This window comes from Sinocyclocheilus grahami, unplaced genomic scaffold (genome assembly GCF_001515645.1).
Source record: "Sinocyclocheilus grahami isolate Dianchi unplaced genomic scaffold, SAMN03320097.WGS_v1.1 scaffold1219.1, whole genome shotgun sequence".
Taxonomy (NCBI): Eukaryota; Metazoa; Chordata; class Actinopteri; order Cypriniformes; family Cyprinidae; genus Sinocyclocheilus; species Sinocyclocheilus grahami.
In genome coordinates this window covers 170,507-193,598 of record NW_015506398.1, presented here as the reverse complement: position 1 = coordinate 193,598, position 23,092 = coordinate 170,507, and the positions used below count along the sequence as shown (strand labels likewise).

Genomic DNA, 23,092 nt, shown 5'->3' with positions numbered 1-23,092 from the left:
GCAAAGTAAGAAGAACGGGCCTCAGGTTAGTTTCCCAGCATAAGTTGCCACAGTGACTGAGCTTGAGCTATGGTAAATTTGCTTTCTGAAACCAAATCAAGTGACAATAAGTCAGACTAACTGAAATAAGCCTGGCTTATTCGGTAAACTTGTTTTATGAAACAGCCCCCTGGTGTTTTATGTTCTCTGCTGCATCATGCTCTTATTTCGAAAGCATCTCATTGTTCTATTTTGCTTCCTTGTTTCTGGCGTAGTCTTCTTTATTTACACCTTTTCCTTGTTTGCCCTCATTAGCATGTGTATATCTACCAAAAGTTTAGCAATGAGAGTTTAGCACCTGCTGGTAAATGCTGTAAACTATTCTAACGTTACACTGATAAAATCATATTTTGTCACTGATGGCCAGTCAGCACTGTGTTCTGACAAAATAAAAATAAAATGCAACATTTCATTATATAAAAGTATACATTTTACTGGTACCCATATTATGGATCCTTAAAAGCATGAAGTAGATTCTTCCCTGTCACTAGTGAAGGCCTTTTCACATTCTTGTGGTACCATCAGCCAATCAGCATTGCAATTTCCCAGCACCTCCAAAATGTGCCTGTGAACAAAGATGGCAGCATGCAAGCCATGTGCTTCTGAGATCTACCATTGAGATGAATGCTAATACTAATGCTAGCTGCGTTCAGGTAATGCATATACACACACAAACATTCTAGTGTTTCTCACAGATACTTGTCTAGCATTGTACTTAAGTGTTGCAGTATGTGCTTGTATTGTAGGCCCTTTGGTCAATCATTGTGTATTCTTTGGCTTATTCTGGTTCCTTGTTTGTTGTTTGATATTTTTGGCTTTTTGCTTTGTAGTTTGTTCGTTTCCAACTGTTGCACTTGGGTTCTATAACTTCGCTCTGCCTGAGCTTTTGTTACAGAAGGCAACACAATCATGCTACGTACCTTTTGAACCGACTTCGTTTTGGAAGTGCACCTTTTGATGCCTTGAAAGGCTGCCTACATAGATACCTCACCAGGTTTAGAAAAAAGAGCCACTGTTGACAGGTTGCCCAATTCTGTCTTGCAGATTACAGAACTGATGAGTCACTTGAGCAGTATGAAATGTCAAGTGTGTCAGTTTCAGGTTTTGATATGTGCTAACAGATATAACATAAGCAAGTGGATGAATGAGTGAATTGGATGCTTTCCTGTCTTTCCCTGTTGTTTTTGGATCCAGTTAGCTTAAACATCACGGTTATTGAGTGCTTAAGTCTAAATAGCTGTTCAAACGTATTTTAGTGTTTTGATGTATTAGCGCTTTTACTGAGGAAAGATTTGAAATTTCTTCCCAGTTGAAGCCGTAATCGTTTTTGAAGCGTTGAAACCTTTTAAAGAGACTAGATGTGCCATAAAATGGTTACAGCTAGTGCCAAGTTTATATCAAATGTTATGATATTTTGTTAAAGAGCAGCGGCTGCCATCTAAAGTGAGCTCTATTCCCGTCATCTATCAGTGGCTGATGATTGCAGCATTCATCTCTTTGTGCTTCATTATGAAGGTTTTGCCTAGATCTGTTTTGGGTTTTGTGATGTCTAGGATAGCTGGGAGAGAAAGAGACCGTAAAGCCACTCTGGAGCCCAGGGGAATAAAACTGAGGCTCATTATTTATCGCCACACAACTGGGGCCAGTTGAGCTCGCTTTATGTTCTTTCATGCAACATCGCCATAGAGCAATGTCATGTTAAGACACAGGGACGGTCCCTCTGGAGTCGCCTCAGGTTAAGTGCCTTGATCAAGGGCAGGCAGGCTGAAGAATCAGCCTTAGCTGGCTTTGATTTCCAGCCTGGATCTTTAACTGCTAGGCTATACCAGAATAATGAAAGGGATGTTTTAATAGTTATATGGATAAATGCAGGTCTCTCAAGCACTAAAATATATTTTAGAGATGTAAATCTGTGATTTTGTCCTAGCTACCTGTGAAAAGACAGCGCGTTTAGTCGGTTGCTTTATTTCCATTTATGTGGTGTCAAACTGGGTAGCCCCACCCACAGCAAAATATCATTGGTCCAAAATTATTTTGATCATAATTGAATATTTAAACCACAGTTATCATAGTAGCTGTGAATGTCACATTGTGCCACATTTCTATGATCATATTAATGCTAATAATTCTAATATCTAATAGTAATATAACTAAACAAAAAAATATTTATTTATATATTTTCTCTAAATTAGTTTTTATATGTATATTATATTTTTGTATACATTTGTCTTATGTTTATCACATTTTTTACATTTTTGATCAAATGTATCAATACTATACATAATATTAGCAAAAATAATAAATGTTATGTGTGAATAATTAAATAAAATATGCATACATAATACCCTTTGATTATGAAATCGAAGAAATATTTTGCGATAATGACAGCTGTTTGCATAGCTTCTCTGTGTTGTAAATGCTGCTCCATCTGAAAGCATGTGAAAATACCACATTTAATAACATTTTTACTCCAAACTCACTTCATAACGTCAGTCGAGTGTTTGAAATAAATCCTTCTGTGAGATGATGTGGCTTCTTACCCAGAATAAGGTGTTTATAAAATGTTTATTAGTCACGTAGTATCAATAAAAGCAGTTACATTTTCTATATAGGCATTTTCTGGGTTTCTTCTGCGAGGCGTGTTGGGAGTTTCAGCGTGAGAGCGCCCTCTGGCCTTTGGATGGAGATTTACTGCTGATCACAGAACCGTGCTTCACTGAAAGATACGCACGCATGACAATCGCAGCTTCTGTCGAATCGCGATTTCGATTCCTTTTCGATTTATCGTGCAGCCCTACAGTACAGTACATTAGCTTATGGTATGTGTCCGCTTTAATAGCTTCAGAATTATAGTAAAGCATTTCACACAATTATAGAGACACAGAACTGGACAAGTTTTAATGGATGCTGAAGTTTCCCTGCACCCGTTTTAATAGATGTTGTATCTCTTTGACTCCATTTTTAGTTTGTTTGTGTGCTCTGTGAATAATGATCCTCTTCACCCCAGGGAGTTGAATTATTTTGGTGGTTGTCTCTGTATCTTTTGTTCATTATCACTTCCATTTTTTTTTCATTGTAATTTCTCAGGGGCCAGCCATTGTTTTGAACTCATTTTTCCCACCATTGCTTTGATCTTTAAATCTATAGCTCTGATATGTTCCTACAGCCTTTGGTTTTGAAATGGCAGGTTCAAATTTTCCAAATCGAATTACTGAACCCCAAGGAGGAGTACACAAATATAGAAAGGTAGTGGGTAAATATTTGACAAAAAGTGCAAAAGAGACATCTACAGTGCAAACAAGGCTGCTCAAACTTCTTTTGGGTGTAGAGGATGGCAGAGGTGAATGAAGGCATCATGATCCATGTACTGTGTGATGGATCATTGAATGCGTGATAGAGCAGGCAGGTCTTTAGTTTAAACTTGGGAGAGTATATTGAATGTTTAGCACTCAGCTGTTTTTTTTTTTTGTCATGTAGAAGAAGGCTTTTGCTGCTAAGTATTGTATTGGCACTCATAAAAATGTTCATTTGTTTTCATTGGAGAGATCCTGGGATCCTAAAAGTTTATCACCATGGATTTTGACTATGCAACAAGACAACCATTCAGCAAAGTGTAAAGTTGTGTATTTGGAGACTATTCATTGGCTGTACATGGTTAAATATTGTAGATATCAATGAAGTTGAGTTCCTTTCGATTCACATCCAGCAAACTCTGTTCACACTATCAGCCTGTTCTGATTCAGATTGTCATGTATTTTCTAACTGATTGTACTAGTGATCATGAAGCACTGTTCTTTTTATCCCAAAGAAGTGCAAAAGTGCTTCACTTGTTGTGGTTATTTTAATATTAAACTTAAAAATGAAACAATATATTGTGAAATATTATTACAATTTAAAATAGTTGTTTTAAATTGGAATACATTTTAAAATGTAATTTATTCCTCTGATGCAACGCTGATTTTCAGCCTCTATACTCCAGTCTTCAGTGTCACATGATCCTTCAGAAATCATTCTAATATGCTGATTTGCTGCTCAATAAATGTTTATTATTATAAGCAACACTGAAAACAGTGGTGTTGCTTAATATTTTTGTGGATACATTTTTTTTTCCAGAATAGAAATGCACACCCCAAACTTTTACATTTTTAACACTTTAAACACTTATTTTCCTTTCTTTCTAGTACCTTTAGAGAAAATCTTGGCAAACTTTCCCTTCTTAGTTGTACATTGTTATAAATCAATGTTTCAGTACACCTACTGTTTAGGAATGATTAAGATATTTACTGTACACTGCTTCTTGCCATGTCTACATTTATCTTCTCTGCCTCCAGTGCTGTCATAACATATTGACTTTAGTACATTCTCAGTGTATAAGCCACAGGACAGAGGAACTACATTCTTTACTGATAGTCTAAGACAGAATGCGTTACACTCTACATGCTAGGAAGCACTGACAAGAGATTATGCTTGACTAAACAAAGCATATGTCTATGCAGTGTGTGTGTGTGTGTGTAAGCATTGTAGCATGTCTTTAACCCCATTCTCTTTGCATTCAAAACATAGTTTGTCTCTCAGCATCAAAGATGAACTTGTGCTCATGAGAGAGGAACTTCAGAGCAACTGTCTCTGCTGTTTATTTCAGGGTCACAGCTTGAAGAACATAATTTAAAGCTTGCTCTAACCACCCAAACTTTTTAACAACACTGTGAAACGTCTGTGCAGTTTTTCTTTCACTCAGGTGATTGTTGAATATCTGATAGAATTCAGTTGACATCTGCAGTAATTTGTTGTTCTGTTGATGCAGGATGTTTCAGCTTTCATTCAAAACTCTTAGCAGTGGGTCTGTACAAAATCTGTTGTAATGCCTTCACTAAACAGAAAAATGAATATAAAAATCAGCTATATATATATATATATATATTAGTGCTGTCAAGTGATTAATCACATCCAAAATAAACGTTTTTGTTTACATAATGTGTGTATACTGTGTATATTTATTATGTATATATAAATACACACACATACACTGTATATTTTGAAAATATTTCCATGTATATATTTATGTTCATGTAATTGATATTATATATAAATATTTTAAATGTATAAACAACATTTTTCTTAAATATATACATGCATGTGTATTTATATATACATAATATATGCGTGTGTGCTGTGTATATTTATTATGTAAACAAAAAGTTTGACAGCACTAATCATTTGACAACACACACATACCTTCAGAAATCCATTTTTTATTACCATCAGTGTTAAAAACAGCTTTTTTTAATGGAAACTGTGGTGCATATTTTTCAGGATTGAAGCATCATAAAATGTATAATTTTTTAGCAACATAAATGTCTTTCACTTTTTTTGTCAAAATTAATAAATGTTTTGCTGGAAGAAAAATAAATAAATAAAAAATAATCTGACCCCAAATTTTGATGGGTTGTATATGTCTAATTTATTTTAATCAGTAAGCAAGATAGATACAATAGATAGATAGATATTATATAGTTTGTTTTTAATTAATTTTTGATATTTTAATATTTATTATTCAGCATAGAGATATTTGAAAAGACTAGTCCAGTCGACATCACACAAATCTGTATTCATTTTTTTATATATGTCCAATTTTTTTTATGCACATTTGTGTGATGTTGACTTGAGTCTTCCCTTTCAAGACATCTTTGATGGACAGATAAGTAGTAACAATTCCAGCAGCTTTTAGAAGCCTTTGTGCTCTTCTGCTTATAGCACCAGCTAGCAAAGCTGAATCACAGGAACACAAACCAGGCTGTGGATGATGCTGAAAGAGAGGCATTCTAATGACAATGAGCTGCCAGTGAAATGGAACTGTCCCATGCTGGCTGCCTCTGTCTGCTGAGAGGGTCGTTAAATGCAACTGGTACTGCTGCCATTTTTCTCTCTCCCTTTCTCCCTCTCACGCTATCTCTACAGGGTGCTCGGTGGAGTGAAGTTAACAAGCTGTGCTCACAGACAGTGTACTGTACAAATGGTAGTGTGTGTGTGTGCATTTACAGGAAACGTGGGGCTCTGGTTGAGTCAGGCACGTTTCAACACAGCAGGTTCTGTGTCTCTGAAGACGTCAGATTAGGAGCTTCAGTCCAGGTGTGTTCTCATCACACGCAGCATCTGAATCCGACTTATCAAGAGCACCTTATTTCTCCAAAATGAAGTGTTCTCCAGCCATTCAGAGTGTTCACTTCATTAGGGGTAATGATTCTGTTTGCATTATTGGGAGAAAGTTTGATCGGACCAATTACTCCTGCTGTGGAGCGGCTGGAATAATAATGAGTAAGCGAGAAAGAGGAACGAGGGGATGAGGGAGGGAATGAAAGGATGAGCGGTTACAGAGTGAATGGGTGCGGTAAACAAGCACATATGCATGCAAACAGCAGGTGAGCTCCCGAAAGACCTCATCTCATCAAGAACCGCAATCAATGCACAGATTGACTGAAGGCCAAATGCGTACACATGCACACTGCATAAGTGCGGCAAGCGAATGCATAATGCTGCTTATACTGTATTGTAATATTTTTGATAGGATTCTGTGCTTGACACCTGTGATTATTAGTGTTGATTCTTTACACGAGGAAATGTGTTAAAGGGGTCATAGGATGCTACATGCACTTTTACAAGTGGTTTGAACTGAAATGTGTGTTGGCAGTGTGTGTACACAACCACCCTAAAATGATAAAACACAGACTGGACTGGCATCTTACCTTAGACCCGCCCTGTGTGAGCTGTCATCAGTCCACCATTGTTTCACCGCCGGAGCAGGTGTAGACAAGAATGTCTCCTAAGCGATTGAGGTGTTCTGTTGTTGGATGTAATAATGAACATAGCAGTCATCATTTACTCCCGACATCTGAGCCACTGAAGACGCAGTGGATTGTTTGTTTTTGAAGGGAATGCGCCCCCGATCTGCCTAAATGCATCCATGTTTGCGTGAATCATTCGTGATCCAGCTTCACCTACAGAAGAAGTGAGTATAAGGTTTTGTAATGAATCTTTGCAAATCGCCTTTCCTAATAATGTGCTAATTAGCAAGTTTCTTGATGAATGCGGCTAAAGTAAACAGTCTCTCAGAGAGCGGCTCAGAAGAGAGGGGCGGGGTCAGCAGAGGGGTTTCCCCCAATGTTATGTGTGGGTCCATAAACAAATGTATGACAATATGAAATGTATTGTCATATGAAGTAAAAACATGTTAAACCTAGTACAAACAAACATATTAAACCTAGTACAAACTGGAGCAGTTTCATATATTAATACATATCTAGTCCATACAGATATGTATGTGTATATGATTATATGTATGTTTATTTACATTTTGGACATGCTGTATATGTATGAATGTATGCGGTTATAAAGTTGCATATATAAAGAATATTGTTGACATAATATGATTGTATTTGTACATATCAGTGGTGTTCTGAAATGAGGCAAAGTCTTTAAAGTCTTTCTTTCTTTCTTTCTTTCTTTCTTTCTTTCTTTCTTTCTTTCTTTAATTTAACCGAATAAGCTAAGCATGTTAATTTGCATGGGTGTTAACTTGTATGAACTTAGAGTGAAATTTCATACTTTGTTGATCTTCGAATGACTTTTTACATTTGTTAAAGCCTTCCATCTGGATTTAATTTACAACTAAATCTGCTTTCTCAGGGATAGTTTTCCCATGATTGCACCCAGAATTGTCAAAGCATGTGATTAGACAAACAAGCTCAAGTGTCTTATTAAAGGGAGATGAAGCTCCTCGAGTCGTTTTTCTCCCTCTGTAATAATGCTGCTGCTGAATGATTCTGAGTATGTGTTAAAAACCATAGCGCTGATGTCGATGAAGGATACTTGAGCCTTCCTGATGAATAAAATCAAAACAGAAAATTATTTGTCCAGGTAATCTAGGTCATTAGCCAGATATGAATGTGGCTCATCCAATCAGAATTTTGCACCTGATTTTTTTTTTCCCCTGAATGCTTGTCCGAGGCCTTTTATTTTGTAGCTTATCACTATAGCCTTATTGAGACATCTCTTAGCACATATAGGCTTTTCCACTTACTTAGACACATCTTCTGTCCTGAAATCCTATCTCAACCATTTTGAGTGAAAAAAAAAGATGCCTAATAACAGCAGTCCCACGCATCGGTCAGCTATCAGTGACTCTCTTGTCCTGTGTGGTTGAGAGCAGGAGGGTCATGGGAGTTATCTGCCCCTCTTCTAATGCTGCTGAAATACTGAGAGACAGAGCAGGTGAACACAAATATCTTAGATGGCATGTGACAGGCAATGCCACGCCAGCCATTAGGATACAAATAAACAAATTTCAGCTGGGACTCAGTGAAGGTTGGAAGGCCCCAGAAGATTTGATCGTCCATCTACTTGTGTAATGATTTTCCTCAGAGATCTAATTTGGAGGCTGTGGCACACTGGACCGAACTGGTTTCTTTGGACGGGAGTGTCATGTCCTTTCTCAAGTGAAAATGACATCTGTCTAGGAGTGTTGACGTCAAATGTTTGTGATTTGAAACGAGACCTCAGAGGACTGCTGCTCTTGAATACATAAAATATGGGTCAATAGCAACCAGATAAGTCTGTGTTTCTGCTTCTAGATCATACAAGAGCTTGTCTATGTTTTGTAAGGGGAACTCGATTGTGAGCTCTATATGAAATCTCACATTCATAGTCTCTCACATGATTATTAGAGCTTGAATGTGCAAAATGCACTACTATGATGCTAGGTTGTTGTGAGTGGTTGCCAAGGTGTTTTAGCATGGTGGTTACTTCCTGTAAATATACAGGTATTTAAATTATTTATTTATTTTTGGGTGCATCAGGTTAAAGTTGTCATGTCATGTCAACAGATAAATAGCTGAATAGTTCATTATTATTTTAAGTTTTTTTCCCCCAGAATATTATATTCATACTAATACTATTATATAAATATTACTTAATTTTACCAGCGTTGTTATTAATGTATATTAATGCATATATATACAGTATGTTTAAATGATGAGTACCTGACTGTGCGAAACAACTGGTTACCATGATGTTGCTATACAGTTGCTAAGGTGTTTATTTATTTATGCACATTTCATAATATATAATATTTTATATTATATAATAGCTATTAATTTTTTAGCAGTTTGAGTTTTTTCCTAAATAGATCAGAGTATTATAAATATGATATTATATCAGTGTTATGGATTATTTTATATTATGCATTATATTACTCTATGTATTATATTTAATTTTATATTATTTAATAGGTAAATATGAATTAATAATAATTGCAACAGTTAACACTTTTGATAGTTTTAATTTAATTGTTTTTATTTTAACTAACTATTTTAACAAACTATTATAATTATTGTATTATACCAGATTTATTTTATTTTTAATTTTATTGAATTGAATTATTTTATTATTTTTTTATTTTTAAATATGCTTTATCTGTATACCCATATATATCAGTATTTATTTATTAACAGGTGTTGTACCTATGTTTTGAATTTTTCATTTCAATGTGTTGTGTTTTAGGGTTAATGGAAATGTCTGTAAAGTTATTGGATAATTTCCTGGGAGAAAATTACCAGTGAGTTTTCGGTTTCATTTCTTTTCTTTTTTTTCTAGGCTGAATGCTTATGCAAGCGACTTGACCTGTGATATTGTATTAGAGATGTTTTACAAACCCTACAATTTGCTGTAATTTAATAATCCATACCTTGTTTTTATTTCGCTGGTTGTTTAATGTGCAGTCTGAGCGTGGCTTTTGTCTGTAAGCGCTCGTCAGGGCACTCAGCAGGTTTGACCGGCGTGAAAGAGAAGGAAAACAAAAAAGCGAGAAAGTTGAGCCCATCAGCTAGACAGATGAGATGGAGGTAGTTACAGAGAAGCATTAACAGAGAGCAATGGAGAAATTTTCCCTGGGAAAGGGTTCAGGTCACTCTGCTCTCAGTTTGTTTGCATCCGGCCTTGAAATGCTGCACCTTTCTAAAGAAAACCGGACTGTCCATATACTGTAGCTTTTACAGCTCTCAGAAAAAAAGTATAAAACAGTCACTTTGCCAGTACTGCTTCAAAGGGTATTTTAAAATATTAATATTTAACTTTGAGGTAGAAACATGCATCATTTAGTGGTTAATAAGGTACAAAGATACCTTATAATTTACTTGATGTAAATATCCTTTTTTTACCTTTTATATAAATATATTTTTGCCCAGTTTTTTTAATTATATTAACTGTGCTAGTTACAAAGAATTATATATTTAAAATAATTAAGAAATATATATAAAAAAAATATATATATATATTCTATATATTTCAATCCAAGAAAACTTTTTTTTTTTTGGTCTATAACAGCAAAACATATGTGACCCTGGACCACAAAACCAGCCATAAGGGTCCATTTTTTTTCAATTGAGATGTATAAATCATCTGAAAGCAGAATAAATAAGTTGTCCATTGATGCATGGTTTGTTAGGATAGGACCATATTTGGCCGAGATACAACTATTTGAAAATATGGAATCTGAGGGTGCAAAAAAAAAATAAATCTAAATATTGAGAAAATCGCCTTTAAAGTTGTCCAAATGAAGTTCATAGCAATGCATATTACTAATCAAAAATTAAGTTTTAATATATTTACAGTAGGAAATTTACAAAATATTTTCATGGAACATGATCTTTAATATCCCAATGATTTTTTAGGCATAAAAGGAAAATCAATAACAAACGATGTATTTTTGGCTATTGCTACAAATATTCCCGAGCGACTTAAGACTGGTTTTGTGCTCCAGGGTCACATATTTGAATAAAAGTCATATTGTAAAGTATGTTTCTTGCTGAATTTTATTCAAATGTCTTATTACATTATTAATTCATTTCAAATATTTGCTCTCTATTCCATTCACATTGGATTTAGTCTAAATGTAGGGCCTGTACGAGTGGAAAAGTTTTTACTTGCATCTAAAATACATTTTGAAACATATTTTGGTTTCACTGTTTACCCACATTCATTGATTGATTGACTGACTGATTGATTAATTGATTGCTTTCATGGCATAGTTTTTCTGATGCTTTTTGTGCCATAAGAAAGTAATAAATGCTTGGAATGACATGACGGTGAAATCTTCTTTTAATCTAAATCGAATTAACATCCCTGCGCTTGTTAGAGCGGTACACCGCAATGTGTTTTCCCCCCACATGTCAATAATCTGTCAAAAGTGCAACAGCTCACTTCATTACCATATGCTAATGGTCATCTCACACATCAAATCATTTGGTCCTCTCAGCCTGCTCTTTACTACAGACGGGCTCCTGAGGTATTTCTGGCCGTTACTTAGCAGGAAGCCGCTATTTGCCTTCAAGAGAGTAGCACATAGCTGGGCTATGGTGAGAAGGGTCCAGTGGGGGCGAGATAAAGTCGGGTCAAAGCAGCCGACTGTCTCATTGGCGACAGGTGTCCCTGCAAAACTGCAGGAGCGATAGAGATAAGAGAAACGCTCTTTAGCACACCATCTGCAGGTCTGTATGATTGTGCCTTCCAGTGAATTAGATATGACAGCAACTTGAGGAGAAAAAAAGGGGCTTGGAAGACTTCAGATAAAAATGAGGAAAGAAGGAAGGTTGAGGAATGAAAAGAAAAAGTCTAGGATGAAGAAAGAAGCAGGGATGGATTTCTAGGGCCATTGGGGCCCACACACACATTTACTACATTTATGTCAATAAAATCAGACCTGGTCAGACAGCTAGACTTTGACAAACTAGTGAATTATTTTGTGGGCAGGAAGACACCAAAGTTTGACCAGAAAAGGTCAATACTTGGCAAGAGGTGGGAGTCTCACTTATTGTCATAAGAAGGAAAAAAAAAGTGTGTATCATTTCTTTTTTATTACAAAATCAATAATACATTTGATAATACAATTTGAATTTTCAATGATTTACAGCAGGTTTTACTGGTTTTTAATAACAATTTACTGTTCGATTTCAAATATATTTCATATTATTTTTAATTTCATAATATTTTAATGTATTTTATGTATTTATATACGTATGTGTATATATATATGTAGAATTATTTTATGTAGAAGTGTATATATATGTGTGTGTGTGTGTGTGTATATATATATATATATATATATAATGTATGCAAAATATTATTGTTATTATTATTAATTAGTTGTGTGCCACTATAGGGACATCAATGCAGGACAAATCAAATGATTTTCAGATTTTACTGGTTCCCATTGAATTTACTGTTCCTTGCCAAAATATTTAATATATTATATTTTATATTAATATTATATATTATTATAAATATTAATATTATAATATTTGTATATTATTTTTTATTTTTATATATTTTTCATATATAATTGAAAAGTCTATGTATGCATGTAGGGCTGCACGATAAATCGAAATGGAATCGAGATCACGATTCGACAGAAGCTGCGATTGTCATGTGTATCTTTCAGTGAAGCACGGTTCTGTGATCAGCAGTAAATCTCCATCCAAAGACCAGAGGGGTCTCTCGCGCTGAAACTCCAAATACGCCTCGCAGAAGAAACCCAGAAAATGCCTATAGCGGTAGCTGGATAAACAGAAGATTTAACTGCTTTCATTGATTCAACGTGACTAATAAACACATGACCACGGCAATATATGGTTTATCTGAGTTCTTATTATTATAATTTTCATTAAAATAAAGTATATTTATAATGAAATGCCTTTATCACTGCTTAAATACTATGAAATATGTTGCGTGCCTTATTCTGTGTAGGAAGCCACATTATCTCACAGAAGGATTTATTTCAAACACTCGACTGACGTTATGACGTGAGTTTGGAGTAAAAATATGTTATTAAATGTGGTATTTTCACATGCTTTCAGATGGAGCAGCATTCACTACACAGAGCCGTAGTTCACTGAGAAGCTATGCAAACAGCTGTCATTATCGCAAACGATTTCTTCGATTTCATAATAGCGCAATAAAATCATCTGCGTGATACTGATTTCCTGCTGATTACAGAACCGGCTTTACTAACAAAATGCGCATGACAATCGCATTCGATTAATCGTGCAGCCCTATATGCATGTATGTATGTATGCTTCAAATCAAATATTTTCATATTTGACTGGTTTTCAATTAATTGTTTCAAAGCATTAAACATTTTGTAATTTATTTTTATACATAATTCAAATTATATGATCAAATATATTTTCTAAATTAAGATAAAGATACTGGTTTCAACATTAGAGGCCTAACAGGGCCATGATGGAGGAAAAAATAAGTGTAGTTTAAGTAGTACAGAAGTGCACACGAATGGAGCCACAATGTTCATCTGAGTCTTCAGTATATCCTTTGCCCTCTAGAGAGGATCTATGGATGGACGTCTTTCTTTCCTGCCTCCGAGTGGATTCACATTGATGGTGTCTCTACAATCACTCCTTCATCCCACCATCACTATATACACTCAATCCTCTCCAGCTCTCGACTTCTGTGGGTCGATAGGATTTTGGAAGTTGTTCCAATTTAAATGCAAATGTCTTCTCTCGTTCTCTGACCAGTCGGCACCGCCGTATCCCCATTAACTTTTGAGTAGCCTTCAGTGTTGTTAATGGGATGCTTACCTTGTCTACGTGATGCCTTGTGCTCCAGACCTTTCCCAATTGAATTCCACAAATATCACTTTACATTCTACATATGGAGTCACTGTATGACTTCTCTTCACGGTTCAATATTTATTTACGTTGTTGTTTTTGCTATTGTTCTTGTTCCATCTGAGATATGCTAAAGGCGGTGGCGATTTGTCACATATGATGAAAGCGTAATGTAAAGCAACGATAATGACAGAGGAATGGCCATTTGCTTTACAACTGTCGCTCTCACAATTGCCTTTTCTCGCAGTCTCTGAGCAATTGCAAACCTCTAAGTTCACTCAAAGAATTTTCTTTTCCCAATCTTGCAGTTCAAAGACGATGTAATTTGGCCTCCCCTGCAGCAAGGGAAAATTGTTTCAATTAGCTTCTAAACGGCTTTCTCAGAAGCTACTGACTCGCTGCTTTTTTTTTTCTATGTGAAGACGACACTGAGGGTTTTGAGAACGTATATGTTCTTAACGTTCTTTGTCAGCATGCTGGTCAGTTGCAGTGGACACATGTTAACTGTCCTAGTCAACCTTGCTGCCTCAATGAGAAATGTAGCATTTTAGTGACATGTTTATAGCACAGTAGTTTGTTTTATTATACTCATTTTAATTTGCTCCCCCACAATTTTTTTGAAATGCATTCAGCTTGGACCTCTTATTACACTCGGTTCAAACTTTTTTGTAGATAATGCAGTCTTAGCATTGTGGCATTGAGTGTGTCACTCTCATGGCCTTTGATAAAAATGTTTATATACTTTCATGCAGGACTTAGGGGGGCGGGGGTCCCTGGGCTTGAGGTTATGTTTGGGCCCTATATCTACACTACAAATGCCCTCAAATAGAACAGCATTATGGAGTAACACAAAATACACAACCATGTGATTTGAGGTTCATCAATAGTACAATTAATATGCAACATCTCTAGGCTATAGTCACGTTTAAATGTAATATTAAATATTCATTGTAGTATAATAAACAGGATGTATTCTCTCAGTTGAGAGATCAAAACACTGAAATAACTTTGAGCAAAAAAAAAAAAAAAGCCAGAGATGTTGGCTTATTAGTATTATAAAAGTTATTGTCATATCTATGTCCTCTTATGTCAGGTTCTTATTTAATCAATAAATGAAATCGAATAAAAAGACATGCTGGCTATTAACAATCAAATTAATCGTGCATAAATGTTAAGTTTAAATATAAAATTTGAATGTAGAATATTAAATGATTGCAAAAATGAAATGAGCTACTTTTTTAAATATGAAACTACAACCGCCAGTAGGTGGCAGCAAGTCACTGTCTTAATGAGTGAGTTGAATCAACCGATTCATTTAAAAAGCTGATTCATTTAACTTTGCAAACGACTAGCCTACTTATAGCCTGATTGAATCATTTACTTCCGTGTAACGCTGAGGAACAAAACACTGTTGTTCGGAGACGCAGCGGTTCTGCTGTTCTTTCTGACGGAGCAAAACTGAATTTTGTGTCTGAAAGTTACTCTGTAAGTTGTTGTTTATTGTACATTTGCGATCGTGCAGATATAAAAAAAAAGAACAGGACTCTTGTTTGTGTGATATAGCTATGCCTATGATATAGGAAACAGAAACTCATTAAATTGCTATTTTTTTATTTATAAACATTTTGATGACATTTCTTCCCCACTATGTGTAATGGCCGAAAGACAAGAGAGCACTCAAAACTCATCAGATGATCGCATAATTTAGTGGAACATTAACATTGTAATATAGAATCATCCTCTGTAAAGAAATAAGGTGTGAACATTTGAGAAATTATCATTGTCTTTCTAAATGTGCTCTCTTTGGGGCTAAAGGCTTAATGGAGCTGTTTAAAGTAGCCATGTGATAACAAACCAATCGGTGCAGACGTGATTCAATACGTGTGTCCTTCTTCTTTGTGAAATAATCATAAATATTAGTTTGTTCGATTGTGGCCTCGAAGGTCGTAGTTGTAAGCTGTAGCCCCGGCTGGCCCGTTTAGATCTTGCGTGCGCAGTAGAAATGCGGCTAATAATTTCTGAATTCTGACTGGCATATAACGAACAAATCAAACAAATGTAAACGGGCAAAGGCGGGGCCCATGGGCTGCAGCCCACTCAAGCCCAATGGTAAGTCCGGCCATGTATACTTTAAAAACATAGGTTTAAAGTGGTAAATAAGTTAAGTTTTGGGTGCACTATTTTGGTTTCTGTAAACATCCTGCTTCTTAAGAACTTTAGAACAGGTCTCCTTCTGATGCATTTAAAAGTGCCAGTGAAATCTGTAGTTTGCGATTTGGTCTTGCATTCATTTGCATGCTGAACTGTGATTGATCTTTTCTTCTGCACAGGCAGCACAGAAGCTGTTGATTCTCGAGCTCTGACAGAAAACAAAATGTGCACTGACTGTCATGACGACTGCAGCGTTTGAGGCTCTGATGCAGCGTTTTATTTATGCAGAAGCATCACCTAAACCTTAAGCTTGCCAAAACTTTACCACCTGTTCTTTTGCTGCCTTATGCAAAGGTGTTCTTGTGTAAAAGCAAATGCAAATCTTGTTAAAACTAGGAACTCGTGATTTGCATAGAGATAATGGATAGTTGAAGACAACACTGTGCTAAAAATCAACACACTTTCTTTATTGGACTTCTTCTTGGAGTTACGGTTCATAATGTGGGTCAGTTATCAGTATACTGTACTATGACTGGATTACTGGAGTCAATTCTTTCTCTATTGTTCTTAAAACATTATTAGTGCACTGTTATTTTTCTTCAATAATCAGTATGGTGTTTAAAATCAGCACACTGTGTTTCTTAACGCATTTGTTTTAACATATTGTGCATGATTTATCAATTTATTTAAAATATCAATAGTTCACTTCATAATAGAATTAGAATTTTCAATATATTACAACCTAATTACTGATTTTCAATGTAATATATAAAATATGTAATATATAAAATGCATTTATTTGTTTAAAAAGAAAAAAGCCTGCAATACATTTTAAAATATAATTTGAATTTTCAATATATTAAAACAGATGTTTCTGGTTTTCAATGACAATTTACTGTTCCAGTCTAAATGTATAATATTTTAAATATTGTATAAAATTCATATTTATTAAATATGTAATATATATCATTTATATCATTTTTATTTTTGAAATATTTTTTGGAATATATTGTAATGGATTTCACTTTCAATGTACTGTTGCAGTCCTAATTTATACGTTTTTTAATTTATTTATTATTTTAATATATAATTATTTTATATAATATCAAATGCTAATTTGAATGTATTATTTATCCTTTTATAATATCTATCTATCTATCTATCTATCTATCTATCTATCTATCTATCTATCTATCTATCTATCTATCTATCTATCTATCTATCTATCTATCTATCTATCTAAAATATATAATCTAAATTTAAAGTTGATTTAAAATCATAGCATTTGGTAATTTGGTAATTTATAAGCGAGGCAATACTACACTTGACGCTTGCTGATCGGTATCACATCATTTCCTCTTTGGCATGTTTAGATAAATGATTTCAGTTCTGCAGATTTATAGTATCTGTCAAATACCAATGTGTCGTCTATATCTAGATAAATCTGCGGATTCTGAAGCATACGCTCGCTGCACATTTGTGTTGTTTATGCTGCAGTGCTCAGTGTTTTACTTGAGCGAGTGTTTCTCTCCCTCTGACCTCTGACTGCTGACAGGAAGTAGGTGATTTAAGAGACATTAGAAGATTGTGTAAGTGCAGTTATAAACACCTCTGTGAACTGCTGTAAGTTAGCCTCCTGCGGGTAAATTATAAACACTGGCGGGCGAGAGAGTTGAATGTATTATTTATCCTTTTATAATATCTATCTATCTATCTATCTATCTATCTATCTATCTATCTATCTATCTATCTAAAATAATCTAAATTTAAAGTTGATTTAAAATCATAGCATTTGGTAATTACTTGGCTTATAAGCGAGGCAATACTACACTTGACGCTTGCTGATCGGTATCACATCATTTCCTCTTTGGCATGTTTAGATAAATGATTTCAGTTCTGCAGATTTATAGTATCTGTCAAATACCAATGTGTCGTCTATATCTAGATAAATCTGCGGATTCTGAAGCATACGCTCGCTGCACATTTGTGTTGTTTATGCTGCAGTGCTCAGTGTTTTACTTGAGCGAGTGTTTCTCTCCCTCTGACCTCTGACTGCTGACAGGAAGTAGGTGATTTAAGAGACATTAGAAGATTGTGTAAGTGCAGTTATAAACACCTCTGTGAACTGCTGTAAGTTAGCCTCCTGCGGGTAAATTATAAACACTGGCGGGCGAGAGAGGAAATTACAGCAGATGCACTTCATCAAATGTCAGTATGCCACATTCTCAAAGTCATAACGCACATAATCTATAAAACTACATTGCATAAAGTATTTGATTTCACAGATGTGAATTTTTGTAATACTTTTCAGTCACAGTTTTGTCGTTTTGAAATCACTTCCTGTAAATTACTCAATATTTCCTCATGTCATTATTAATTTAGCTGACAGTACTCTCTCTGAAATGACCATTTTAGTTTGAAAAATCTATCAAACTAACATTTTGAAAATGACAAACGTTCATTAAGTTAAACATGAACAGTCAGCAGCATATTTACAACAAAAAGACTGGCTTCCGGTTAACAGATAGCTTAAAGTATTTTATTTGTGTAACTTTTTTTGCAGTCAATTCTGCCTTTTTTCTTTTACTAAACCGTTATTAGTGCACTGTTGCGGTTCTTCAAGTTTGTTTTTAACTCCAGTCTCTTAGTGTTTTTCGCCAATCGAGAAATCCTGCATCAACAAACATTTCCGTCAGTGCTTTCGTTGGCAAGATTAGCACTCGAACAGATGTTTGTATGCACGACTCCAAAGGCCTCTTCTGTTTAAAGCCACATCAGTAAACAAGGAGGAGACTGGTGTCTCTCACAGATATCACTTAAAATAGGTCTCGCTGCAGATTAGCCATGGTTTGCGTTTGCATGCTACTGACTCACGGCTGAATCACATCCACATTGAGAGTCAAATTATTTCCCTCCTGCGCTTGAGTGGTTCGCCTGAAAAGACATTCAGTCGTGTTTGTGGAGTTGATGACGGTCCTTTTACATTCCACCTGGCATGACAAATGTCAGATGAATAATAAATATTTTGAAGACTGGGTTATCGGTGCAATTTAACTATTGAATAACATGAATTTACTAAACAGTTGCGCCACGGTAGAGTTGGTGAGAACCTGCGTCTTCGCTGTCCACCCGTATTTAAGTCAGTCATTCTTTTCAGCACAAACACGCCTCCAGTCTATGTAAATTAGCCTCTTAGTTTGTGCCTTATTCACCAAAGCCTTTGTGAGAGTCCTTTTTGCCTGGTGCAGTTAATGTTATTACCACCCGTGGAAAGCAGGCGGTAAAGGGTATTTTATTTAGGAGACATGCACTTTTTTTTTTGATCCAGAAAGCGGTTATTCATGAAACGAGTGTTATATATCCAAACACAGTCACAGTAAAGTATGCCAGATCACAGTTGTCTGCTCCATCATCCACAACCGAGCACTCCAGAGGATTGGGAAAAGAATATACGGTAGTTTATGGGAACGCTTGCACCATTACCTGATTTGCATAATTGCTTAAATGAATTAGTCGCTAAACCGTTATCAGTGGGAGGAACTTCATTCTTAATGATTTCTCCCTCTAAATCAATGGTAATAATTTAAGAGTATTTGAATAAAATACACAGAGTAACAGCTATTATGTGAAACACATTCATCCAACTACAATGCACAATGGAAATAAAAAATGAAACTACACTGAATATTCATTCGTTCATTGGTTCGTTCATGCCTTCGTGCATTTATTCATTCGTTCATGCATGCATGCATGCTTATAATGGAATACAAGAAAACATTCTGGTGTAAAATATGAAAAAAAAAATTTGTGCAAATCTCTGTGACTTTTATTCATGTAAAACACAAAAGAGCAGATGTTCTTGTTCTTTTAAACTTTTGGAAGATTTACACAAACTTGTGGAGTTGAATCTTGAATGCTGCTGTCATTAAAACAAAAGAGGAACACAGTAAATTCTTAATCATTTTAATGTAAACTTTCACTTAAATTACATTGATATTATAGTATAACTTCAATATAATTTGACGTATAAATTGTTAAAATAGAAGGGAAAAAAATCAAAATAGAAGCATTTTTACTAGTGTTCTCAGACTTTTGGAATTCACTCTATATCATTGCACATATATTTGACAAGAAACAACTATGTCTTCTAGTGGAAGGATGGAACTTTAAAAATCTCCCCAAAGTAAAAATGCTGTCTTTTATTCACTTTTGTTGTTCCAAATCTGTTCTTCAAAATATCATCTTTTATGTAATGTAAAAGTCATACAAGTTTGGAATAACATGGTGAGTACATCGAAGAATATACATTTTTGGGTGAATAATAAAATTACTAAAAATAATTGTTGCATTGATTTGCATTAATTTAAGGAAATACTTAAAAAAAAAAATACAAATGTGTTTATTCTGTATAATTCTTAAAAAGCATGAGCCTTTTTATGAATGCAATAGGGCCCTCATGGTTATACTGTTGTACAGTACTTTCTTGCTTAAATACAGTACAGTCTTTTCAATGATACTGGAGGTTGTTGTACATCTGCCCTGTTAGCTTACCTCATACAGGCCATAACTGACTGTGCTTTAACGTCAAATGACCCTAAAATCATAATGAACACAGACTGTTACCCATCCAGCCCAACGAGGATGACCTATTCCTATCCATAGCTTTGGTATTTGCATACTTTTCGTAATTATCTCAATCCAGTGGCATTGATTTTTGGGCTTGATACCTAATTGGAGAACTGCCATTAACGGCATATTTTAAACCCTCCGCTTGGAGCATCTCCATTGATATGCAAGGATGTCCAAATTCAGCATCTGTCTCTCCTCTGTAAATCTGAACACCCCTCTTATCGCTGCATTAGCATTGCAGCCATGTACGCTTTTGTGCTATTGTAGCCGCAAAGTCTCGGTTTATTTCCAAACGGGCCTCTCTTACCATGGAGGGGTGGAGATAAGCTAAACAACTGTGATGTGACACCGGAACGTATAAGCGGCAGGTCGTGAACAGAGGAAGCAAGCGTTTAAAGATGCATCACAGAATGGCCACGAGGTCAGAAGAGGTTCAAACAAAGCAATTTTTGCCCATAATGCTATAAATCAATAGGGACAGACGGCATCTTGCTTTTGTGCGCAGATATAAATATATAAACGGCTGAGCTGCCACACTGCTGGGTGCCTATTAATGTGACGCTATCCGTTTGAAAGGGTTATCAAAAAACAAGAATGGCTGGCTGCACACCAACACAAACGGCTGGGCTTCGGAGTGCTGTGAGATTGGGCACCCATGACTCACTACATATGGTTATATGCCAGCGTGTGGGAGAGCAGGAAGCTTAACATGTGCGACCTTGATAATCTCTTCCCTGTTTTAGAAAAGAAATTAGGTCTCATTGGACGGCTTGTTTGCTTAGCTAACTTTAGCCTTGGCTTTCCATTGTTTTGTGAGGGCCTGTCGAAAACACTTGGAACAAGCTGAGCGAGAATATAAACGGCAGTCAAAATCTGTTTAGCTTGAGAGACGTAACGTGCGCAAAAGAAGTGCTCTTCTATACAATATTAATCTAAATCGTGAATACAAAGAGATTGAAGTTGAATGGCCTGTTTTTAGACACTCAACCCATTAGCATATTTGGCTCTCGAATCAAACAAAGATATTTGTAAAGTCTCGCCTCAACGCTTACATCTGACCAAACGCCAACAACCGGATTTAGACAAGTAGGTCTTCAAGAATTTATCGCCGGACCCCAGTTCAGTTTGACAGCTTCTATTTATGTGGTTAACATGAAAAATTGGGGAAGGGAAGCTGGTTTGGCGCCGGGTTCAAAGGGGCAAAGCTCACTCTGCTGGACCTAGATCTGACGAGATTCCCAAGAGCTGTTGTGTTCCTTCATGCAAGTAAGACCTCCTAAAATGTCTAGCAAAGAGTAATGGGCACTGCTTCAAAGAGCGCTAGGTTGTTTTGACCTGTAATGAATTCCTTGACTGGGCAGGAGATTGGCTACTCAGCTCAGACCTGTGAGAGTGTTATATATCCAAACACAGTCACAGTAAAGTATGCCAGATCACAGTTGTCTGCTCCATCATCCACAACCGAGCACTCCAGAGGATTGGGAAAAGAATATACGGTAGTTTATGGGAACGCTTGCACCATTACCTGATTTGCATAATTGCTTAAATGAATTAGTCGCTAAACCGTTATCAGTGGGAGGAACTTCATTCTTAATGATTTCTCCCTCTAAATCAATGGTAATAATTTAAGAGTATTTGAATAAAATACACAGAGTAACAGCTATTATGTGAAACACATTCATCCAACTACAATGTACAATGGAAATCAAAAATGAAACTACACTGAATATTCATTCGTTCATTGGTTCGTTCATGCCTTCGTGCATTTATTCATTCGTTCATGCATGCATGCATGCTTATAATGGAATACAAGAAAACATTCTGGTGTAAAATATTAAAAAAAAATTGTGCAAATCTCTGTGACTTTTAATTTAAGGCAATACTTAAAAAAATACAAATGTGTTTATTCTGTATAATTCTTAAAAAGCATGAGCCTTTTTATGAATGCAATAAGGCCCTCATGGTTATGCTGTTGTACAGTACTTTCTTGCTTAAATACAGAACAGTCTTTTCAATGATAATGGAGGTTGTTGTACATCTGCCCTGTTAGCTTACCTCATACAGGCCATAACTGACTGTGCTTTAACGTCAAATGACCCTAAAATCATAATGAACACAGACTGTTACCCATCCAGCCCAACGAGGATGACCTATTCCTATCCATAGCTTTGGTATTTGCATACTTTTCGTAATTATCTCAATCCAGTGGCATTGATTTTTGGGCTTGATACCTAATTGGAGAACTGCCATTAACGGCATATTTTAAACCCTCCGCTTGGAGCATCTCCATTGATATGCAAGGATGTCCAAATTCAGCATCTGTCTCTCCTCTGTAAATCTGAACACCCCTCTTATCGCTGCATTAGCATTGCAGCCATGTACGCTTTTGTGCTATTGTAGCCGCAAAGTCTCGGTTTATTTCCAAACGGGCCTCTCTTACCATGGAGGGGTGGAGATAAGCTAAACAACTGTGATGTGACACCGGAACGTATAAGCGGCAGGTCGTGAACAGAGGAAGCAAGCGTTTAAAGATGCATCACAGAATGGCCACGAGGTCAGAAGAGGTTCAAACAAAGCAATTTTTGCCCATAATGCTA

General features: G+C 35.7%; 1 protein-coding gene across 1 annotated transcript in view; it reads left to right on the top strand.

The window, feature by feature from the left end:
- Positions 1–568: 568 nt before the first annotated feature.
- Positions 569–23,092, top strand: part of LOC107568133 (VPS10 domain-containing receptor SorCS3-like) — a gene marked incomplete at its 3' end in the record, with an annotated part of 190,162 nt that continues 167,638 nt past the window's right edge. The window contains exon 1 of the mRNA XM_016253989.1: positions 569–692. The remainder of the gene's footprint in view (positions 693–23,092) is intronic.